General features: G+C 41.4%; 1 protein-coding gene across 4 annotated transcripts in view; it reads left to right on the top strand.

Moving 5' to 3' along the window:
- Window positions 1-643: 643 nt before the first annotated feature.
- Window positions 644-19262, top strand: part of NRIP1 (nuclear receptor interacting protein 1) — a 79955-nt gene continuing 61336 nt past the window's right edge. For 2 of the 4 annotated variants that reach the window (XM_082047857.1, XM_082047855.1), the window contains exons 1-2: window positions 644-777; window positions 7833-7917. The gene's annotated coding sequence lies outside the window, so the exon portion shown is untranslated. Of the gene's footprint in view, window positions 778-1075; window positions 1095-7832; window positions 7918-19262 lie in introns of those variants that run through there. The other 2 variants (XM_082047858.1, XM_082047856.1) reach the window with 1 other exon arrangement.

Genomic DNA, 19262 nt, shown 5'->3' with positions numbered 1-19262 from the left:
TCTCCCCTCCAGGGCAGGGCGACCGTCTCCGTGCAGCCTTGGCTGGGAGGCAGAGGCCGAGGGATAACGAGACATAGCGGGAGCGGTGAGGGCAGGGCCGGGGGAGGGCGGCAGGGCCCTCCCGGCTCCCCCGGGAACCGCCGCAGGTGCCGGGGACCCGCTGCCCTCCCCCGGCAGCGGCCGCCGTGCGCTGGCGGGAGGCTCTCGGCTTCTCGTTAAAAGAGAAAAAAAAAAAAAAGTTTCTAGCACTGAAACTATAAGCTCTAAAGCGACAAGAAACTGTAACCATTGGAAGCGCTCCCCATTATTCTAAGAGAGCCGGGAAAAAAAAGTTATTTTTAAGCTGTTTTTATTAAATACAGGCCCTCCGGTGCTACCGCTCGTAAGTTTGTTTCCCGGGGGCTCTGCGCCTTCAGTTAGATTAATTAGAGAGGGCAGGAGGCGACGCGACTTGCGTACGTGCGACGCGTTTCGCGGCAACCTGCTCCGCAGCCTCTGTCCCCAAACGGCTCGGGGCGGGGGGGCGCGGGCGCATCTCTCCCGCGCTCTCTCTCTCTCTCCCCCCCCCGTCGCCGGGGGTTAGAAAAGGGTTAAGAAACTTGGCTGGAGAGATGAATGGCGCGGCGCGGGGAGGGGCCGGGCTGCGCCGCGGCGGGCGAGGTGGAAGGCGGGGAGGATCGCGGCTGCGGGTTAGGCTTTGAAAGTCAGGCTCACAGGCATTGCAGCAGAGCCCCGAGCCGCGGAGAGGCACGGAGGGAGAGGAGCGGAGCTCGCTGTGTATGTGCGCGGGGTCGGGCGGGGAGGGGGGTGGCGGACAGACAGACAGACGCGGGGAGCGGGGAGGCGGCGCGTTCTGTCCTCTAGCCCGGGGACCCAGTCGCCCACCTCGGCTTTGGGAGCCGCCGCCGCTCCCCCGGACCTCCGCGCCGGGACTGGCTACCGGAGGCTGCTCTGGGTGCTGGGCCGGGGCGCTGCGTGTCCCTGCTGCCTGCGTGGGGGCCGCTGCCGGAGCCTCCCGCAGGCGAGGCCGGCACCAGGCAGCCCGCCCGGGAGGAGCCGCCGCCGCGGTGGGGGGTGCGCGGGCCCGCTGCGGGGTGAGTGCGGCGCTCTTCCGCCGGCAGCCGTGCTGGCTGGCGGGGGAAATGGCCGAGCGGGGCGGGCTGGGGCTGCGCTGCCGGGCGAGGAGGCGGCGGCGGGGAACAATGCCGGGGTGAGCCCGGCGAGGGGGCGGCCGCGGCGGCGGGGGCTGTTTCCGGTGACGGCCGCCCCTCCGGCACCCCCAAGCCCCGGTGTGAGCTGAAAGTTTGCCCGGCCAGGGTGGGTTTGAGGGAGCTGGAGGGACGGAAAAGTTACTAGTCTTTACCCCCGAGACCCGCGAGTGTTCTCCAGAGCGCTGGCTGCAAGCCTCGGCCCCCGTTTCGGAAGGGCACCCTCCTCCTCCTCCCGGTGTGCGTGTGAATTATTTAAAGAGCCGCAGGCTCGGTGCGCAGCGGCTGCGGCGGCCGGGGAGGCGCCGGCGGCCGCCCGGGGGTGCGGGGAGACCCGGCCCCGCCGGCGCGGCCTCGCTCGCCTCCCGCCGCCGCCTCCCGCCGCCCGGCTGCTTTCCCAGCAGCTGCGGGCAAGGCCACGCTGCCCTCTGCTCGCCTGTCCCCCCGACCGCGTGTTGCTGCCCGCTCCGCCGCTACCTGCGAGCGGGCAGCCTGTGTCTCGGGTACCTTTTCCATTGCCGCTTGCAGGCGGCACACGCCTGGCCCCCTGCATCCCCTAAAGATGCCTTCTCATCGCTTCGGGCTCCTTAGGGACGTCGCTGTTTCCCTTCTAGACTAAAGGTTACTTTTCCAGGCGTGTTTTTGTGTCCCTGAAGCCCTTTGAAGGTGATTTTTTTTTTTTCCCCCTCGTTTTCCCCTCCCTTTCTCCCTACGGAACATGTTGTTGGAGGCTGTTGTTTTTGTCAGTCGGCAATTAAGTTGGAAGGTAATGAAACCTAAAGAAGCGTAGTGTCAGGGCATAGGCAAAATAAGGGGCAGCTTTGTAACAGGCCAACAGCCTTGTGTCTGTGCTGCATATCTTTTTCTTCTCCTGTATTGTGCATTCTGATGATTTATTAGGTTTCTAATTTAAAGAAGATTTTAGTAAAATGCCTGACATGTGTCGAAGATGTCGAAAAAAATTGTGGAATTTCTGGCTTTGGGATTATGTTGATGTTAGGAAAGCTGAAGTGGAAGTTGTCCCTTTCTGCTTCATCTCTCCGGAATCTGGAGACTATATTATTACTTATTTTATTTTGAGGGGACCTTCCTGCAGTGTCTGACAGCTCATGGGCTGATTAGAATTTAACTGAGTCATGACACTATAAATGTTCAGAGATACTGTAAAGCTTTATTTAACAAAGAGTGCAAATCCAGACTGTGAAGACCCACGGGGAGGGAGCAGTCAGATGTGGAAAGGGGGTGGTATATCCCTGAGTGAGTGGTAGAAAACCTTCTTTAATATTCAAATGTGATTTACTGTTTCTGGGGCTGACTGAACACTCTAGAAAGTGACACACTTAGATGCCATATGACAAAAGCTTTCTGAGCTCAGGATATTTTGTGGTTAAAATCTGATCTAATGACATCTGAGTAATTGTTGCTATATAGGCGGCAAGAATTGGAATCTGGGAGAGCAAAATTTCTTGTCCAGAATGGTGTTCGTGCAGGTTTAGGGCTTCTGCTGTCTGGGGCAACTGTCTGCCCAAACTTGTGGCTGAGAAGTCTGACTTGTTATTTTATCAGCGATCTCCTGAGATAGAGTTGATGTTGACTCCAAGACAGCAAGTTTGTCTTGAGTGAAACGTATACGTAGGGGTGTACGCTTTTGTTGAGTGCGTGGAAGAGGTAACAAGTAGTGACTGCGTGTTTCGGGCAGGGATGAAATCTGACCTCCTGTTAGACTGGCCTACAATTCCCAGTTATCTAATGAGCCAGAGCTGTCAGTCGTTTTCAGATTTTTGTAGATCCTGCATGTACAGAAGACAAGATACTGTCAAATGCCAAATCGTACTAGAGGGATTATTATTATTATTATTTTTTTTAATTTTAATTTTAGTCTTGGGGTAGAAAATTACCAGATGAAAACAAGCTCTTCCTCTTTGCTCCCCATACTTGTTTCTTCTTCTGAGGTGAAATACGTGCTAATCAAAATTGGAGGAAAATGAAATAACCAAAATTTATTACAGTAATAAAAACTGTGTTGATAAAGAAATAAAAGTTAACTATTGTTTTTCTGTTGTAAACTTAAATTGATGTTTTAGACACTAGCTGTATGGTCTGCAGTGTTTGATAGCTGTGTTTAGGGTCAATCTGTTCTGTGAAAGGCATCAAGGAAAGCTTTGATTTATTTTTTTTTTATTTTTTTCTTTTAAGTGATTCAATAAAGATTATAGAACTTAACCATGAATTAACTTTATGGTTATCATATTTGCCTGTAGGTGTTGCTTAATGTGGGATTGGTTTAAAAGAACTGAAAAAAGGCTTGCTTGCTTAAAGCTTCTGTTTTTCTTTTCAGAACTAACTTTTTTTTTCTGGCTTTGAACATTGGCAAAAGGTTTCTGTAATACCAGTTGTATTATTGTTAGCAGTGAGAGCACTGTTAATTTTACCAGTGACAGTGCAGGACATTACTGTATTAAAAGATAAACTATGTTTTGCGCTGTGCCGAGCGCATGTATAAACCTGCCCAAGGCAACGCCAGGGAGTTGCATTTCCCACAGTCAGCTGTCTTGCTCAAGGGTTGCGCTTGACACCTCCTTGCAGGGCTGTCATAGAAGACATGAAGGCTGTAATATTTTGTTAACTTTAGAATAGCTTTCCAGAACTTGCCTGAACCTAAAAAGCCAAATGGCTTGTGGGTTTTTTTGGTTTGGTGGTTGCTTGGTTTGTTTGTTTTTCCCCTGTAGATGAATGTATAGGGAGCCGAGGGGGTCCAGAAGAGAGACTGGGGAGAGCGTGGGGTTTCCAGCTGGGCGCCTGGTGTGGGGCACAAGCCCTGTTGTGAGTGGGGCTTTGGTGGCCAACCTCCCACACATGGGACCTGCGGGCAGGGAGGACAGGGCCGATATCTCAGCTGCTGGGTGAGATGTGCCGAGCAATGGGCTGGGTTACGAGCGGTAGGCAGGATACATAGGATAACTATTCAATGGATTAAAAAAAGGATAAATGTTCTTTTGGGACAAGAAGTGGAAATTTTGAAGTATAAATCCTTACTGCTTAGCAGGAGTTTAATGACAGGTGAGTGGAAGGATAATGTAGGTAGGGAATGAGGCCTGAACAGGAAGAAAACGTATGAAAGAATATGCACAAGTGTACCAAAAAAGATAAAAACATAAACTTGATAGTCTGTCTAAACAGTCTTAAACTAAAGACAAAAAGGTTAATGGTAACAGCATTTGTGGTTTGCTCTTTCTTCCTGCCAACAGGCCAAAACGATAAGAACAGTAACTATCTGAGCTGTGCTGGCCTGCCTTAAGCAAATATGAGGAAAGTTACGAGGAAAATATTTAAAAGGCTTCTGGCATTTATTTTTGATATTACAGTGTTAGAGTTTTGCTAGTTGCCTTTGAAAAACCATGCTATGGTTGGCAGGCAATACTTTGGGTAGACATCTGTGATCATGTAAAAACTTTCTTGTGTTCTCTGATGGGAAATTCTGCCCCAGGAAAAGTGGGCAGAAGGATTCTTTTTGTAAAGATGAATGTCTGCATTTTAGTGTTTCTAGATTATCTTAAATATTTGGAAATGTGAACAGACCGCTTTAGCACTTGAAATAATTAATTTGGTAGTTTATTTGGCCCTCTGTTGCAGGTCACTTGGCTTGATGGTTGAAGAAGGAGAATAGGAACCAAGACTCCTGTAAATAAATATTCATGTGTAGAAAAGGGAAGAAGCAGTTGCTAGCCATCTTAGTTTGGGTCAAACTCTCCTGCAATAGTCTACTTATACTTAAATTGTTACTGGAGCTCATTGCTCCTGTTTAATCACCTGTCTTGAGAGAAATTCTGTTTTCATACCACTTAGTTCTAAAAATCTTTGTCTTCAACAGATTAAAAGCAGAAGCTGCAGATCTTCTGTTAGTCACTGATTTTGAAGAAGTTGATTTTAGCATAGAAAAGCAGCTTAGTGTTGGGGAAGTCTTCTGGTGGGTGTCCCTTCCTCCTCTAAAGAAAGCAAGTTGTGAGGGAGCCATCAGGATTGATCAGCACTAGGTGTAAAATGTGTTTCAGTCTTGACGGAAACTATTAGCTGAAAACAAATAAGGGAGTATTTAATTTGCCCTGACAAGAGCTTAATGAATTTCTGTGTTGAACTGTGTCTAAGTACTATGTCTTGCTCACAGAACAGTATTTTTGTTCCTGTTGGTGCTAGGCTGATACGGACACTCTGATGCTCATTTTTGTTGCAGTGAACTTTAAGATTCATGGCCATGGGCTTTCCAGTACTTCTCCTTGCCCCAACCCACTATGAAAATGGAGTTGGAAAGGAAACTGAAAAGGCCTTTTCAGTGATATAGAAAAGCAGAGCTTGCCTCAGAGGTAGAAAGAAATGATCATTCTTGCCACAGGAGATTGTCCTGTTGGTGTTGTTTGTGTCATCACCTATCCTACTTTCAACAACTTATAATAGGAAACAAATAAGCATTGGGAAAAACTAAAAGGTGTGCAAACCAAGTGATCCATCTGTGAAGATGTAGGGAATAAAGTTTTATTCTAAAAAAGTTTGTTTCTTTGCTCTGGTGGTGTTGTTTTTTTATTATTTTGAAAACATTGTTAAAGGAATACGTAGTTTTCCACAGAAATAACGATTTCTTTTTTCTCTGAACCTCTGATAAACCTTTTTTAGTCACTTACAGCAATGCAGAAAAGGCTGTTTAATGCTGACCTAAAGGAAAGCCTGTCTATACATTGAACTTTGATGGCAATACAGGGTGAAATTGTTGTTGTGGTTCCTCCCCTCCTGCCCTTCTCTCCAACAGAAGTCTGTCTTCTCTTGGAAGTAGGAATACTTAAACCACTTGTCAGTGGTAGAAAACATTTTTGTCTACATCTATACTACAGAAATGTTGGAATTAAGTATTTTTCTCAAATTAAAGTGACTTCAAAAGGTGAATATTTTTAAGTGCTGTTTTCTTCCGCTCTGAGCAACCTCTTGTCCTATTTTTCCTTCGGTCACAAAAGATTCCACATGCAGATTATTTGCCCTTTCAGTGAAATGGGGTTGGAGAGGCTTTGAACTGTGTTCATTACCACCTTTGTCACTATCCCTGTTATTTCTCTGTTTATTTTGACTGCAATGGTAGCTTTGTTTTCCCAATCCCCTTCCCCCGCTCCAAATGGAATCCAAATGTTGAGGGATTGCTACTGTTCTGCGATGCAGATTGGCTTTTTATTTTGTGATCTATATAGGGGAAGGATTTGAAGTAGTGTCTGCATGCAGTATTTTGGGGTATTTACTTATTTTTCGGCTTAATTGGATCAGTTGTTTTTGTTGGGTCTTGATGCTGGCAGTAGTCCAGTGTGCTTTCAGTGTTATCTTTCATGCACTGGAAAGCTTTGAATATATCTTTTTTGGGTGATGACCCATCTATCAACACCTGTGTGGTGTGGTGTTTGTTTTGTTTTGTTTTGTTTTCTTCCAGGTAGCACATTGCAGTGGTCAGAGTTAGGTGTTTTCTCTAAGCTGGCTTTAGCCCGAGTGCTGTTGCAGGAGGGGGAGATGCTCTGAGCCGCCCCCAATGCACACACTTCTCTCTCTGCCCCTTTCCACCCCACATGCCCATAGCCATCTGTGGGGTCCTCTGTGCTGGAGAAATTCTGTGTTTTAAAGGCTTTTGTATGCAGCTTTTGTGAAACCAGAAGCTAATGGTGAGGCAAAGAGCAGAGGAACTCTCCCCTCTGACAAGCAAGAGGAGGGGAAAGTTCAGCCAAATAGGGGAGAAAGTCTTCCTTTTTTTTTTTTTTTTTTCTTAATTGTTGTTAAATTGGACTCTGTGCATAATAAACTTGCTGCTTGGGTGGTAACTTGGTGGCAGAATGTTTAACATAACCTTTAATAATGAGGGTCGTCATAAGAACAAGGCTGAAATAGTACAAGTAACTATGATCGTGGCTAGCTGTAAGCTTGCATCTTTTAGCAGAAGTTCACTTAGGAATAATAGAGAAGTGCTAAGAAGAATTTTTAAGGTGGTGCTTGTGATGGATAAAGTCTTCTAACTATAATAATATATACTATTTAGTTCCTAAATATCCCCAAAGCAAATATTATAATTTTTGCCAGTTTTGTGGCGTTTCGCATTACATTTACCAGTTGCTATGCTCTTGTCTTTTCCTTGTATAGATATATATTTGAATTAATAGGGGCTCTTCAAAAAACAAAAGAAAACACTATTTTGATGTTCATAGGTGCAAGTTTGAAGTGTTCAGCACTAATCGCTATGTAGGAAGAAGGGCTTTCATATTACAGCTGTTTTTTGAACGGAAGAAAAAGAGGAGTGTGGCTCTGAATCAGAGTTCAACATGGATTTTGTTTGCAGAAATACTGTCCACTTAGTCAGTACAAGTGTAGACAATGTGAATTGTTTCTCCTTGTTTTACTGATGTTTCTGTTTGGAAGGTTTTGGTTTCTGAAGTTTGGATCTACATTTTTCTTCTGAAATAGAAATCTTATTTGCAGTTCTTGCTATCCAAAATAAAGCATCAGTTTCTATTACACCAATAGTAAGAAAGCAAGTAGAGGTATACTGGGTAGGAAAAGTTGGTATGTGATCTTTCATAGGGCATTTTCTGCTGTTCTTTTCAGATCAAACATGGAATTGTTGAGGAAGAAAATCAATGCATCCTTGGACTCCTGAAGGAAGAGCTTTCCTGATGGGACTACGTTCAAGGTAAATAATTTGTTTGAGTTATTTACCTTGTCTCTGGTTTAGGGTTTCTTCTTTGTCTTGCCAACTCTGTGAGACAATTGTCTATGATGCCTAAGTCTTTTAGGGTGATAATATGTTTTAAAGTGATACATTTTCAAGTTAATCTCTGTTAGTTTAAGACTTTTTTTTTTTTTTAGCCTGTGCCAATTAAAGAGAAATAAGCATTTTAGAAGCATTTGAACTTTTTGTATGCTGATAAGTCCTGAAGATTTAGCCCACTTGTTTGGGAGCTAGTTACTGAACAGAGAAGAACCTCATTTATATGTAATTTCAGAGTGAAAGAGAAGATGAAATAAAACTATGTTACAATCTCTCTTATTTTTTTAAAATAAAACAGATCCAAATTGAGCTGCTGTGGCAAGGGACCGCCACAGTAAAATCATTATTAGATATTGCATTGCAATGGCTTGTAGACATTTAGCACCACTGTCATTTTGTTTGGATCTGCTCCCTTGGTTCCCATTTCATAAATCCTATTTTTCTTTGATACTGGGGAATAATTCCCTGAGTGTTGTCCAGTGATTGCTTATGTATACACACTTTGGTTTGTGAGTAATTTTATTCACTTGAGTAGCCCCACTGTACTCGGTGGGCCTACATGCATGCCTAAGAACTTGAGAATGCTGATGAGCATAAAGAATACAATTTGGGCATGTAATGGTTGACAAGCAGTTGTTGTTTTGTTTCTGCTCTCTCTTAGGACTCATTTGCATTGCCTCCAGTGGCAACTTTTGTCAGCATTAGTAGGGAAGGTCTATAAGCTGGAGGCAGTCATACCAAATCCCAGCCTGCAAAACTTCTCGTGTGTTTACTGTAATGACATAAATTGCAGATGCAAGGATATACAATTTTTCTTTTTTTTTTTAAATCTGTGTGTTACTTGGCTATGTTTGAATATAGCAATGGGCTGTGTACTGCAGTTTAAGTATCTCGAACACAATAGAATATAGCAAAGTGAAATAGTTAGAAAATATCTGCGCTTTTTAAATTAATTGAGAAGATTTAGATTTGTCCAGAAGTGTGTTTTGTTTTGGGAAATCAAGGGAGGTTTTTTTTTTCTCCCCATAATGTTTCCTATTTGACTCCTCAAAAAAAAGAAGTCTAGCATTGCTGTAGTGCTTCTTAGTTGTCTGAGCAACTGTATTTACAGGAAAGTTAATTGTGTTACTTGCTGGTCTCAGAGTCAGTAAGACAGGCACTTTGGAATTAAAACACAATGAATTAATCAGTTACTTAAAACCTGAGTTGTTGTGATTAGCAGCAGATGGTCACTTATACAGCCTTAACAGAACTTATCAGACAGTAGGTCTTGTGGCAGCAAGGTTTTTGAAACGTGTATGTCTTCAGAAATAGTTAAAGTAATTCAAAGCTTTGTTTCAAGATTGTCACCTCTGTTTAAATGCAATTCTGTTTAGTCAGAATTGCATAAGCTGGAAATCAGGATCTTGCACCAAGTATTCAGCTTGTCAGTAAGGTAGTAGAACTGAAGATTTGAGAGAATGTGTTTCGTAGTGGATACATGGCTGGCAATCCTGACACAGTTGGCATTCTTTTTTTCCAACGTTATAAAATGGTTATTATGTGCTATGTCTTGTTTTTTTGAGGTGTGGGCAACAGGTTTGTTTGCTGGTTATAGGCACTAATTGTAGAATACCTGTGTTGGTATCAGAGTTTGCATTGCATACCGTTGTAAATAGCTTTAATGTGGAGTGCAGTACAGTTGTCTTCATCAGAGGTTTGTTTTTGTCACTGGAATTGGATTTCTTGTTTTAAGTTGGAATTCTGGACCATTAGGATGGTCTTTCACCAGAAGAGTGCTGCTTTGCAGATGTAACTGTTGATGCTGTGTAACCTTCATAAAGTAAGAGCTACAAGAGAGGAAGGCACTCATGCTGTCTAAAGCTGAGCTTACATCAAAAAGAAGTCTCTAGCAGTGAGCTGAAATTTATAAACGATGTCATTTTTTTTTAAAGTTTATCCAAGCTTAAGAAATGTCAAAAGATGCGACTCATGAAAACATACAGATGAGTGTGGAAAAACTAATAGTAATTGTAACTATGTTGTCAAAAGAACAAGGGGTGACTCAGCGTGAGCAGGGTTGGCAGGCACAGCCTTTAATTGAGGAGGAATTGGGCACTGTAAAACAACTACGTCTTATGTTTAATGACAGGTTGCAGAGAACAGAGAGTCAGCGTAGTATGATCTTGGCTGATAGTATGTGCTTTTCTTGGGTAAAAACCCCAAAGCCTGAGGATATGAAGTTGCAAACAGAAGTTTCGCTTTTTTTTCCTCCTTCAGAAAGGAAGAAGTAGGCTATGCAAGTGGGAGAACTTCACTTTTTTGCTGTGAAACTGATTAGCGTTTGGATATGTTTTATCTTTGCGAACTAACATAGTGGTTCAGTTTTGTGAGCCTAGCAAATTTGGTAAAGGGATTGGTAACTTGCACGATAGAGAAATGTCCCTCATTCTTTCTGTAGCTTGGAATTTAATATTTTACAGCAAACTTTTAAGTTTAACATATTTGAACTTGTACTAGATAGGGTTAATAGGCTAGAACAAAAGGTCAAAGCATAAGGCATTAGGCTTAATTAAGGGAGAGCAGGAGTGGCGGGAGTATGTGACAGTTAAATGGGTTTCCCACAGACTAATGTCTGTTACAGTGCAACCATGCCTCAACTTAAGTGGCTTATTTTGTGCAAAGGGCAGCCGTGATTAGCAGTTTGACATGCCAGACGTTTCTGGACAGTCCCATCTGTTTTAGAGGTTAAAAAAGCACACCTTTATGAGCTGATAGATTGATTTGTATGCCCGTCTGGTAAAGATTAGAAGTCCAAGGCCGGTGCTGTAAATGCCAGTTATAGAATATTGTACTTTCTTGGTTGCTCTTTGTTTAAACTGTCAACTGTGTTGTAAAGGGGCTAACAGCTATAAAAGTGACGGTGCAATAGGAAGAAGCCGGCAGGGCTGCTGCGGCAAGCGTTTTGAACCAGAAAGCTCTGGGAGGAACATTTCCTCCTTTGTCGAGTTTGTTTTGAATTTGGGCCTGTAGGCCTTGGTCCTCTTGCAGGGCTTTGCTTGGAGGGGGAATCCCAATTACTGTGCTCCGATGTAAGGCTCTCACCTTTTCTTCAGAGCAGTTGCTGTTGATGTGCTCGTACAGAAGTTACATTCCTCCGCATGAGTAGTTTTCCAGTTCCAAGGACGGTTGGCTAGGGGAAGAATTTCAGTACTTAAAAGGTTTCAGGATTTATCTTAACTTCATTACACTCTCTGTATCCTTCCCACTTCATTGTTTAACTGGGATGATTCGTGCATATTCTGTTGTTTTTTCCTTTGTAGCTGTGAGTCTCTGGATAGTTTTTCTGATTGTATCATGAGGTTGCCTTCTAAGCCTAAAATAAAATAGGTAGCACAATAAGTCTTGACTCTGTTTCTCGTCATCTTTATGACTTTGTAAAGTCAAAGTTACATTACTATTAATATAAGACTATTAATAAATCGTTGATGCAATAAAACTGTTTTTGATAATGTTCAAGGTTCATACATAGTTGAAGGTGATCATCCTATTTTAAAATCAAGCAGAGGTCAGACTGTATTGTAAGATAACTGACTGTGGCCCAAATGGTATGAGATAGCATCACGACCAATGACAGTATTCCTTGCTTTAAAATACACGATATTGAATTAAATTGTTAACTATAAATGTATTTTGTGATAACATACTGATTAACTTCATTTGTATTTTGTGAAAAGCAGTGATATGTATGTGTTCACTTTAATGCTTAAAGCTCTCATTTTTAGATGACATTTAAGTTTTCCTGATTTTCTTTTTCCTCTCCATTCAAGCAGTGACACTTGTAGCTATATAACTGAGAAATAAAACTGCATTACATTAACATTTGGCACCTTGCATTTAACATTCCTACCTTAACTTTTAAAATTAGTCACCTGTCTAAACCTTCTTGTTTTTATCCTTACAAGCAGCATCAACTTTGTCTTGCTTCATTTAAAAGAAAATGGAAATAAAAATTGAAGATGTTAGTGACTTGATATTCATACTATAAATACTGCTTCATGTAACCGAGCTATACTTTTGCTGTAACAAGTGGCCTGTTCCTGAAGAGATTTACTAATTTGTGATTTATGAGTGACTTGTTTTTACCTTATCTAGCTCTGTAAGCGACACCTTAGTTTTTCTTTTGTTCTTGTGGAAGCCTGTTCCTTTTGCTTCTGTTTAAAATGCCCAGAAATATTTTCATTGTCCTTTAGGATGAGCAAGGCACCATCATTATCTTCCAGTTTATTTAGTAGCATGGAGCTGAAATGGGCATATGCAGCATCATGTTCTCTGTGGAATAATATCTATTTAAATGATTTGGATCTAATACGTATTTACATGAAAAAACATCTTGCCCTTCTCTGTGGGGAGAGAAGGTGAACAAGCATAAATTTTATAATACTCATTGCTTCTCTTGCACTAAATCATACTTAAATTGCAGAAGGCTGTTGGCTTGAGAGTTGTGTAAAAAGTGCTTTGCTAGTAAAGTGAGGGTGCAGGGAGATTTATTTAGTTTAATACCAAGAAAATGTTGTCAGCTGCAGTGCATTGATATGGGATTGACTAAATGCAAAAGCTGTACTTCACATTTTCATATATGCATATTTGTAATATTTTCACGGTCATAATATACAAAATATAATCCTAAAATGAACCATTAGTGCAGCATGCATGTATGCTATATTTTGGCTAATTTGATTGCATGCTTGAGCCGTTATCTAATATATTGGGAATGGGATGGTCACTGTGTTTGCTCTTCTGCTGTTTCAGGCCAGAACGTACTTTACTAAGTTTCTTGCAACAGCCATTGTTCAAATCTTTGTGATTGCTGCTTGAGTGTAATTAGCATTTCCTGCTCTAAGCATAGCACAGATTGAATAATAAAGGTTTTCAAGTAGCACGGTAAGGATTGTTTTCAGGACTAGAACACAGGATGTTTTCTCCCTGTATCTTAAGGATATAGTCTAGCTTTGTTGATGAGGGTGGAAGTCTGGGCAGTGATTTTTACTGGGCTTGGGATTCTCTTCATGTCTGCACAGTTCCTGAAGCACAGTGGCATGCAGTCACTATGGTGGCTTCTCTTCTAGTGTTCCACTTTCATAATTGGATAAATCTCAGCAAAACTGTTCAGTTTAGCATTACTGAATATAACAGCACTATATCAAACATTCTGTAATTGTCAATGAATCAGCTGCATCTTTTTATTTTTTTTTAATATATCATCTTTTGTATTGTGCCTTTCAGTTAGTATGTTATAAAATATTTGCATAAAAATTTATATGGCTTGATTTGCCACTAGACACTAAAAACAAATCTACAATGTCCATTGCTTTCAATTTTGGATAGTCTTTAAAAAAAGAAAGGATATTCTCAGTCTTTGGTGTTTCAGAGGATTTTTTTTTTTTTCATGTAAGTGATGAAAAAGTTGTTATCCCTGACCCTTTACAAACTGGGTAGAAAGGATGCTGGACTATGCTTGTGTGAACTGGCCGACTATGGATTTCTCCTTATTTTAGATTTCCATACTCTCTGACCTTGTAGTCATTGACTTTGGTCTGGAACAATTTCAAAGTCATGTAAATGAATGTAATTAAGGTATTGCTTATCATCTTGGAGAGTTCACAGAGATGCTTATTGGCTAGAAAGGTTTGTTTACTTAATATGGAAGGTTAATATAAGGTTAAGTTTTACTGTGTGAAATGGCTTCATAATGTTTTTTATTTAGCAACTGAAGAAAATAGTGTTTGAAAAGGCAGATAATAGTTTTATTTGACCTTTATGTGTTTCCTGTAGCTTGTATTATTGGGAAAACTTATCTTCATTGCATAGTGTTATTACAGTCTTCCTTTCTCCTTGTTTTACAAAGGAAACGTCTCAAAATTATTTGTAGGCCTTTGTGTAGGAAAGGAACTACATTAAGGAAGGAAGTGCAAAAATATTTGACAATAATTGCTATAAGTAGTCCATCCACTTATGTCTTGTGTTTCCCCCTCCATCTTTTTGCCGGAATGGGATTCGGACTTTGTTCTTCAGTGCTTCTTTTCTCTTTATTCCCACTACTGCCAAAATTAGGTGAAAAAGCACTGTAAAGCAGCAGGGAAGAACATGAAGTTACTGGTTTCTGCTTTCTGTTTCTCAGGCAGTAGATGGGCAACAAAGATGATTAAGGGAGTGGAGCATCAGCCATATGAGGAAAGGCTGAGGGAGCTGGGGATCTTTAGCTTGGAGAAGAGTAGACTGAGGGGTGACCTCATTAATGTTTACAGATATATAAAAGGTGAGTGTCCTGAGGATGGAGCCAGGCTCTTCTCAGTGACAACCAATAGTAAGACAAGGGGTGATGGGTGCAAACTGGAACACAAGAGGTTCCTCTGAAACTTGAGAAGAAACTTCTTCACAGTGAGGGTGCCAGAGCACTGGAACAGGCTGCCCAGGGAGGTTTGTGGAGTCTCCTACTCTGGACACGTACAAAACCCGCCTGGACACCTTCCTGTGTAACCTCATCTAGGTGTTCCTGCTCCGGCAGGGGGATTGGACTAGGTGATCTTTCGAGGTTCCTTCTAATCCCTAACATTCTGTGATTCTGTGAAAGAACAGGGCCTAGGCCTCTGCTTTCTTGTCTGTATGCCTCAACCTTGAATATAGTTGTTTTGCTCATCATTTATGGAAAAAAATTGCTTGCCTGAGTGGTGGTGTGTGTGTGTGTGTGTTGTGGGTTTTTTTGTTGTTGTTGCCTCCCCCCCACCCCCCACTCACTTCAGAGTTTTTGTAGTTATCAAAGAGATGAGTATGTGACAAGCACAATTAAAAAACTCTTTTCCCACACCTTTTTCATCTCCTGCTCACGGCTGTTTTTCTAGAAATGTGGTTCCCAGCTGGAGAAGTGGACATCCCTGGTTGGTAGTGGTGTCCAGGCAAGTGTGTTCTACCAGACCTGGACTGGGCTGAGTTTGGTGAGGGAAGACAAAGCTACCTGAAACTTGGAAACAACTTTTTCTGCACCGCTCTTTCTGGAATGATTTGGCCTACAAGGGCTGCTGGCTATGTTGGCCTTATTTTGCAGAGTACTTGCTTTTACTTATCAATTTTGTAACAAGAGCAGTATATGGGCTCCTTCTTGTTGCGGTAGCTAACTTCTGCTTACTAGAATGTTATGTGCTCAATTGATTATGCAATAATGAGAATATCCTTTAAAGGCTAGTTAATACAATGAGTAGTCCTATCTGACTTTCTACCTTGTGGAGATACCCGATAATTCACATCCAAGTGTCCTTCCCCTACCATTTTTGTAGGAGCTGAAGGCTTCAGGTTCTAGTCCATGCCTCCTAAAGGTGCATCTCTTTCTTGAATTTATAAAAACAATTGTAACTTGAAGTGATCTAAAGGTGGTTTCAGAAGAGAGCTAAGCAAAATTTCTCTTTGGGCAAGATGTGAGAAAGAGGATAAGAAGCTAAAATTCAAAACCAGAATATAATGATCTAAAAGGGGTGAGGGGGTAGGAAGGAGGAACACCACAGGTAAGTGTGAAAATCATTCACTTTTGAAATTGGAAGGAATGATCTTGTTGACTTTAGTAAGGCAAAAATTTCACCTGAATTCCAAGATTATACTTTGAAGTCCTAAAACTCACTGAATAATGGAGAAGACGTGTGGTGAAAAGTCAAAAACAGCTGAAAAATGTCCGTTATCTGTTACTGCAGGCCCTATTTATGGGAAATAAGGCAAGAATCTGTGCACCTTTGCCATTCACTTTTGCTTAGTTCACGTATAAAGAACGTATCTGTTCTGAGCTGTTCAACAGTGGCCATGTAAGAATGCAAAATTTCTTAATGAAAAATTGCCCCTTGCTGCTCTAAGTCAAGATGATTTCTCAAGACTCAGTCCTGGTCCTCTCTACTTATTGGCATGTGGTTCTGTGTTACCTCAAGTTTTATCCTGCTACAAAATAAATGCAAAAGGAGCATTAATAAACTGCACTGATAGCATTCTGTAACCTCTTTGCACTCCCTCACGCAGGTTTAACTGTCGAGATGAAAAGATAACAAGGTTGTGCAGAATCACATTTACTGTTTACTGAACTCTGGTTTGTCTTTGGATTGCAATATCAAACATGGAAGTTTGGTAGTGTCTCTTGCATATAGCTCTTTAACACAGCTGTTTTGAGTGCTGGCTCACAAGCTTTGGTGGTTTTTGTTGTGGTGTTGTTTGGGTTTTTTTTGTTGGCTAGTTTGTCGTGTGCCCAAGTCTATCTCAGCACACATACGACTGAACTATATATTTTTTTTAATCTGAAGTGCATAAAAGGTCACTTTCCCAAACTTTATCTTCTGGACCTCAGTTTTTATTTATCATCAGGCATTTTGTACTGTGAATTCCCTTAATGGAAGAAGGGTCTGTTCAGTGTGCTCTTCAGGCTTTCTGGGCAATTTCACTTTCGCATTACTCTGCTCTAGTTTGGTTTGCAGAGTGCAGTAAGGGAGACAAACAGTATCTGGACACTACTTTTTGGGTTATGCTGCGTGTTTCGGATTACAATGCTGTGTGGTTCTTCTAGATCTAATGTCTTCAGAGCCCTGTCTAGGCAAATACTGGCAGTATTTTGTATCTGCAAAACTGAACTCAAGCATTAAAGCAGATCTTAAAATATTCTCTTTATGCTGATGATCATGCTATTTCTGTGGCTCCTACCTTATGACTTTGTTATTATTTTTTGAGGAAAATTGTGCATGCTTCACAAGATGCCAGGAGCACAGAAACAAATCAAATTTCCTCTGTTGCAGCCTTTTGGGGATATCATAGGGCATTGCTGTTCTGCTACTTAAGGAGATTTAGAGCTTCAGGTATCAGTTACTCTTTGGATAATAGATTGTATGAATTGAACATATAAGCATGCTCATCTTCTTTTCCTGTCCTCCATAAAGGTCACTGTACAGGAGGGAAAGTTGAGTCATGGGCTATAAACACATGTAGATCTGCTATCTGATCTTATTAACTTATTGCTTGGTGCTGCGGCAGGTGGACTTTGTCAGAATTATCTGTAGTGGTGCTACTGACTATAGTGACCTGTCCCATTCCTCTGCAGAAGGTCCCTTTCCTGCAGTGGGATGGCAGAAGTCAGGTTGTATTGTCTTCTGCCCTGCTGTCCTTCCTTGCTGAGCAAAGAGAATTGCTCAGAAATGCAGCTGTTCATGTGTATCATACAGCTTATTTCTGTGGAAAACTTACCTTTAAAAAAAATACCCATGTTACGTGGAGATCGTCTGCAGGATTCAGAGAACATCTGTCAAAATGTCCAGGATTGCAGAAATCACAGTGGTTGTTTAAATAGTTCAGAAAGGTAATGTATAATACTGAAATAATCCTGATTATTGGAGTTGTTGTGCTTCACTATCAAAACTCTAAATAGGAGAAAGGCAATTGGAAGGGCATGTGAAAATGGGTATATTAGAGCTGGTGGTACTAGGAGCATCAAATACTCTTAAAACTAGGAAGGAAGTAATGGATGGGGTCCATTTTTCACTTCCTGAACACCTGTCCTGGGGATGAAGCACATAGTGTGGGGGTGACTTTTGGGGTGTTGTGGGTTTGGAGGCTGTGGGTTTTCTGCTTGGTTGTTTTTGAATCCTAATTTAGATTCTGTATTTAAGACCTCTATCAAATGACCTCATACATTCCTGTTTGGAAGACTTAGGGCAGAGGGCCATTTTATGACATAATTGAAATTGTAGTGATGAAATTTACTCACAGAAATTTTAGAGGAAAAATAAAAGTAGTGATAGAAGTCCTGGGGTGGTAAGTTGTGATTATTTTGTATACTCGTATCTTTCTGACAAGTGAGAGCCTTACTTTTTCTGGGTAAAACAGCTCTCATTTGGATGGATCAAATGTGAAATTTTTCAATATGTGACTTCTAAAAACTATTTTTGTAAAAATGATGTTTGGAAGGATCTTGTGATTTGAAGAGTACAAATAATACAATGCTCTTCAGCTCTAATGAAAATGAGATGGAGAAACAAACATATGCTTACCTTTTGGCCTGCATAATCAGCCTTACTAATTAAGATAAGGGCAAATATACCTTATGATTTAATCACTAGACTATATAATAAAATGTGTAGATATAAACATAATTCATAAACTCAGTTTTCTGAATTCTGACTCCTCATATATACGCTAATAGTGTGTTCCAGCACTGTATTCCTGTATTTGTTATTTACAAGTGAATCACTTAAGATATATAGAAATAACTGGTAATTACTAAAATGAGATTACAGAGGGGAAGGAAAAGGTATAATATCCTCTGTATTCTTTCATTAGCTCTCTTTGGTTACCTTGTGCTATTTAGTCTTTACAGATTGCTCATGTGAAATGTGTGCATAAAACATTTTCTTACGGAAATGCATAAGTGGTTTATGTTGAGTTGTTCAGTGATGATGGTACAGCCAGAAGGCTTATCTCCCACTGGATTTGACCAGCACTGAATATTTTGATACTCTGTGGTGTGTGGGCCACAGCTCCTCTCAGTTCACAAGGGCTGTTTGCCACTCCGTGGGGCTACATGCATAAGTAATAGAAATCTGAACTAATGTCAGATATGGTTTTGGAGTTACTTGAGGACCTCAGGTTATGGTGGACATCCTCTATTTAAATATCTTTGTCTTAGCGGCTCTAAGTATACTGGAAAGTATGTTTTATTAAAAAAAAAAAAAAAAACCAGTCTTTTTGTGCCTAAGTGATAATAACCATGCCTCCCTCCCCCACCATGTGAGATAAATTCTGTCACTTACGTTTTAATATATTCCATGGCAATCATTTACAGGCGTTGTCTGTGGGTGTACTGGTGGAGCAAACATTAGAAGCAAAGCTGTAAAGAGAAGTTTGGCCTGCCTTAACAGTCTATAGGGAAGGAGAAGGAACCTGAGCCATCTCAGTCTGAAGGCAGAACCCAGTCGTTTTTTTTCTGAATGTAAAGGAGAGTGTAGATGGATAAGCTGGAGAATGAATTGGATCTAGCAATGGGCATTCTTTGGAGGTCTTTAAAAGAAATATAGCATTCTTAGTTTCTGGGAAAACCTCCTAATGGGATACACATAGAAATGTGATAGAGATGTTAATAGTAGTCCTAAATGCTCTGAACTCTGAGGACATTGTTACTTTTGTCACTGAAAATACCACTTGTTGGAGAGTTAGGAATATTGCCACGAGTTGGTACCTTAACAGCTGGGTGACTTGTTTGATTGATCCAC

Source organism: Streptopelia decaocto (assembly GCF_964273445.1).
Source record: "Streptopelia decaocto genome assembly, chromosome: 1".
In the NCBI taxonomy this organism is placed as follows: Eukaryota; Metazoa; Chordata; class Aves; order Columbiformes; family Columbidae; genus Streptopelia; species Streptopelia decaocto.
The sequence above is the reverse complement of the archived record's forward strand: the minus strand, read 5'-3'. Positions and strand labels throughout refer to the sequence as shown.